This window comes from Castanea sativa, chromosome 2, assembly GCF_040712315.1.
Source record: "Castanea sativa cultivar Marrone di Chiusa Pesio chromosome 2, ASM4071231v1".
In the NCBI taxonomy this organism is placed as follows: domain Eukaryota; kingdom Viridiplantae; phylum Streptophyta; class Magnoliopsida; order Fagales; family Fagaceae; genus Castanea; species Castanea sativa.
This window is the reverse complement of record NC_134014.1, coordinates 3,908,194-3,913,303: the sequence shown is the minus strand read 5'-3', so window position 1 is coordinate 3,913,303 and position 5,110 is coordinate 3,908,194. Positions and strand designations below refer to the sequence as shown.

At 38.4% G+C, this 5,110-nt stretch overlaps 1 pseudogene; it reads right to left on the bottom strand.

Moving 5' to 3' along the window:
* Positions 1–500: 500 nt before the first annotated feature.
* LOC142624344 (uncharacterized) lies at positions 501–4,865 on the bottom strand (annotated as a pseudogene).
* Between the last annotated feature and the right edge of the window lie 245 nt (positions 4,866–5,110).

Sequence of the window (5,110 nt, the reverse complement as noted above, 5' to 3'; positions counted from 1 at the left end):
GAGAAGTAATCTAACACCAATTCTCCAGACTTCATGTGTAAAGTTTCGAAATTGCCTCAAAGTGCTTGCAGTTGTGCCCTTTTTGCCTTTGCTGTCCCCTCATACTTCTTCTTCATAGAGTCCCAAATCTACTTGGAAGTTTCTTTACAAAGGACGGTTTCCAGGATGGAACGATCAATTGCCTGGAAGAGGTAATTCTTTGCTTTGAGATCCTTCAACTTCTTCCCTTCAAGCTCCTCCTTCTGTGCATCTGTCAGCACAACACCTTCTGCTGGTTCTGCTACTCCAGAAACAACAACTATCCAATATTCTTTGGACCTCAAAAAATTCTCCATGAGCATGCTCCAATGGTCATAGTGACCATCAAAGCGTGGAATGGCTGGCTGCACAAAAGTTTTAGAAGCCATTGTGGAACTCTAACCTGGCTCTGATACCACTGATATAAAATGGAAGAAGAAAACGATAAACTAAAACAAAACGAAACTGAGTTGGACGGAAACTCTACTACTTTATTGATAAGTAAATGGCCATAATATAGGCTAAAAACAAACGGTTACAAACACAAAAATAGGCACCACTAACATCATGCTAAACAACTCCTACAAACTAGACAACAAATAAAAACAAATTACTGAACTCCTAAAGACTAGGACAACTCAAATCAACACATTCTAACGTGCTACTACTGATTTATTCAACATGGTGATTCATCAAGATTCATCAGGAAGCATCTACTACCACCATAATTATTATTAATTGCTGTTACAATTACAAGCAGCATTCCTTCTATAATTTGCCAGAAATTTTTTTTACATGAAGATAAATGAAGCCAAGCGTTTGACCATAGCCTTAGCATTCTTACTCTCAATATTGAAGATATGGAATTGATGACCTTCTTGCTCCACTTCAAACAATTCTATTTCGCCTTTCCACCCACTCTTCCTCATTATTTCAAAATACCAAACACCTCTTTCCTTTATCAACTCATCCTTCCCAGCCACACACACAAGCATCCGATCACACCCAATCCCAGTCAAGCTCGGTGCACCTGACCCTTCAGGATTGAGCATTGGATTGTCAACACCACCAGTTGCTGAGGGATACACAAAGTCCCAAACTACATACGGCAAGCTCTTCTCGTGTCCTTCCTTGGACTCTGACCCATATGCCTTAGAACTAAAAAAATAAGGGTGGACAAGATAAGCACCTAAAATTTTAACACCACAAGGCAAGCTCTCAACCCCAGCTCTCATAGCCATGTTATGCACAATATTGCCACCAGCACTGTCACCGCCTATAAATATTCTATCAAAGTCACCGTTATTGATTAACCATGGCTCTTTATCGTTACCAGCTGATTGAGAGGCAACCCATTGAAGTGCAGCCCAGCTGTCTTCATAAGCAGCTGGAAGAGGGTGCTCTGGTGCAATTCTGTATTCGACTGAGATAGCGAGAACATGGACTTGAGAGACTATGCTGTTGAGCCGTTGAGGTAACGGTGGTAGAGGCTTGAGAGGCGGATTCTAGGGAAAAACCGCCACCATGGAAGTAGACTAAGATGGGGAGCTTTTGGTTTTGGGTGTGATCGGTAAGTTTTGGGAGATAAAGGCGAGCTGAAACAGAAGGGTTCTCTGAAATGGTTATGTCTTTGGATGAGACCCCGGTTTCTGGGTCTTGGTCAGGTGTTGGTGGAGAAAATGGTGCGTCTTCGGGCGTTCCACTGAACCGTCCTTGTAGACACGGATGTAAGGAAGAATCTCTATGTCTACCTCTTTGGTGGTGGAAGTCATTGCAGCCTTTGGTTGAGAAAGAGAGGAAGTGGAAGAATGAAACTATTAGCGATAGCTTGCAAAACTATTTATGGAGTGAAAAAAGATAACCAAGCATGACTTCAGCAGATTGTGACTTTGCCTACTTGGTATATATTGGAAACCAAGTCTCACTTGTGTTGCTTGTTTTGCCGTGATTGAAAAGCAAGGACTAGTAAACCAAGTTCCGTTTGTTTAGGAACAACAAGGACTAGAAAACATAGTTCCACGTGTTTAGCAATTGAACTAGCCGCCGTACGTGAACAAGGACCAGTAAACCAAGTTCCATTTGTTTAGGAATTTAACTAGCCGAACTTATGTAATATAGGATAAAGTATGTATATGTACTTATCCTAAACATTATATTTTTATTTGATTACTAACATTTTAATTATGTCAAATTTGGTCCTTAACCTTTTAATATCGTGTAAATTTAGTTCATATTGTTATCTTTTAAATGAAAATTAATGATATATCTAATGACCAAAATAAAAAATTAGCTTTCATGTAGTAATAAACTTAAGTTTTATTTTAGTTATTTGTCATGTCAGTAATTTTCGTCTAAGATATAATGGCAGGGACAAAATTGACACGATATTAAAAGGTTGGAGACTAATGGCCTGTTTGGGAGTTTAGAGAGGGAGGAGAGTAGAGGAGAGTAGAGGGGAGGGGAGTAGTGGGGAGGAGAGTAGAGGAGAATGATTACCCTCCACTTTGTTTGGATGTTTTTATAATTAGTAAGGGGGAAGGGAGTAATTAGCCCTTCCCCTTGTTTTTAACATTGTAATTTTATAAATATAATAAGGATAAATTAGGTAATTTACTTTATCAATAATTTTATGTGCTCTACTCTCCTTCTAAATCTCTCCAATTTGGGAGAATTAAAAATGAAGGGGTTGGAGGTAGTTGAAACCCCTTCAAACTCCTTCAAACCCCTCCCCCTCCTTCCTTAAAAAACTCCCAAACAAGGTAATTAAATTACTCCTCTTCCCTCTACTCTACTCCCCTCCTTTTTTAAACATCCAAACAGGCCATAAATTAACATAATTAAAATGTTAGAAACTAAATTGAAATATGATGTAAAAGTTAAAAACTAAATATGTAGTTTACCCTTTTTTTATATGCACATGCAAGGGATTATGCGGCTATTGTTTAATTGTATTTTTATTTTGGGTAGAAATTGTTTAATTTTATTGTGTGTGAGAAAATGTAGTCCTACAAGACTATTATAAATACAATAAGGTGTTCTATTCTTTGTAACATGCAATGCGTAATGCCTAGAGTAATTGTTTTGGCGCGTTTTGAGGCTTTATTGGAAATAAATTTTGGATATCTTCGTGATACAAAATATCAATTTTGACAAAAGAGGGTGACCTGCTTTGGCTCTAAAATAATGACAACGGCTCAACAAGTGTATGCAAGAATTTTAAGCGAAAATAAAGATGTATACGCATAGATACATAAGGACATATATGGAACAGGCTCGGAAAACATGATCAACAAATTAAGCATCAACACAATAAAATAACTAAATAACCAACTTCGAAGACTATCTTTTAACTAATATATTTTCTCTCGCTTTCAATGTTCTACTTTATACTTTAATTAAACCTACCACATGTCCATTTTAATTTTGTTATATATTATTCAAAGTTTTTCCATTAAAAAAAATCTGATATTTGACATAGGGCCTGTTTAAAATTCGCTTATTTTACTGAAAAGTATTGTAGATAAAAGTAAAATTTAGCTGAAATAGTACAATATGATCTATAAAGAATACTAAAAAGTGTAGTAAATCTCATAAATAATAGCAAAAATCAACTAAATAGTCGATGAAATATAAAACACTAACAATGAGACAAATGGAGAAATGATTTTTATTTGTCTTTGACACAAGGAATCCTCAATCAAACAACTTAAGTTAAACTTAAACAATGGTAGGAAGCAAGTGGGCCTCATCAAGATTCATCAAGAAGCATCAACTACCAATATAATTATTATTCCTTGCTGTCAAGCTGCATTCCTAGTATAATGTGCCAGAAAATAGTATTACTCGAAGATAAAAGAACCCATGCGTTTGACCATAGCCTGAGCATTCTGTGTCTCAATATTGCAGATATGGAAAATATGATCTTCTTCCTCCACTTCAAACAATTCCACATCCCCTTTCCACCCACTCTTCCTTACCATATCAAAATACCAAACACCTCTGTCCTTCATCAAATCCTTCCCAGCCACACACACAAGCATCCGATCACACCCAAGCCCAGCCAAGCTCGGTGCACCTGGCCCTTCTGGATTAACCATTGGATTGTCAACACCACCAGTTACTGAGGGATACACAAAGTTCCAAAATAAATACGGCAAGCTCTTCTCGTGTCCTTCCTTAGGCTCTGCCCCAATTGGCTTAGAACTCCAAAAATAAGAGTGGGCAAGATATGCACCTAAAATTTTAACACCACAAGGCAAGCTCTCAACCCCAGCTCTGATAGCCATGTTATGTACTATATTGGCGCCAGCACTGTCACCGCCTATAAATATTCTTTGAAAGTCACCGTTATTGATTAACCACGGCTCTTTACCGTTACCAGCTGAGTGAGAGGCAACCCATTGAAGTGCAGCCCAGCAGTCTTCATAAGCAGCTGGAAGAAGGTGCTCTGGTGCAAGTCTGTACTCAACCGAGATAGTGAGAACATGGACTTGGGAGACTAAGTTGTTGAGGTAGCGGTGGTAGAGGCTTGAGAAGGCGGATTCTAGGAAAAAACCGCCGCCGTGGAAGTAAACTAAGATGGGGAGCTTTTGGTTTTGGTTGTGAGCAGTGAGTTTTGGGAGGTAAAGGCGAGCTGAGATGGAAGGGTTCTCTGAAATGGTTATGTCTTTGGATGAGACTCCGGTTTCTGGGTCTTGATCAGGTGATGGTGGAACAATAGGGGTGTCTTCGAGGCGTTCCACTGAGCCGTTCTTGTAGACCCGGATAAAAGGAAGAAGCTCTATGGGTACTTCTTCGGTGGTAGAAGTCATTGCAGCCTTTGGTTGAGAAAGAGAGAAAGTGGAACTATTGACGTGCTTGCAAAAGGAAGATTTAGAAGAGTAGAAGACCTTTGTGATAAATCTTCAGAATTTATTCTCATCCTCTTTCTTTTTTTAATGTTGTCATAGCTGACAATCATAACAATAAAAGTGATAAAGAAAATCAAGTGGGTATGCACGACTTCAGCAGATTGTGTCTGGTTACAGTGGATATGGTTAGAAGAATTAGTAAAATATGAGTTCAACATTTCGTGACGTTGAAGCAATGGAAT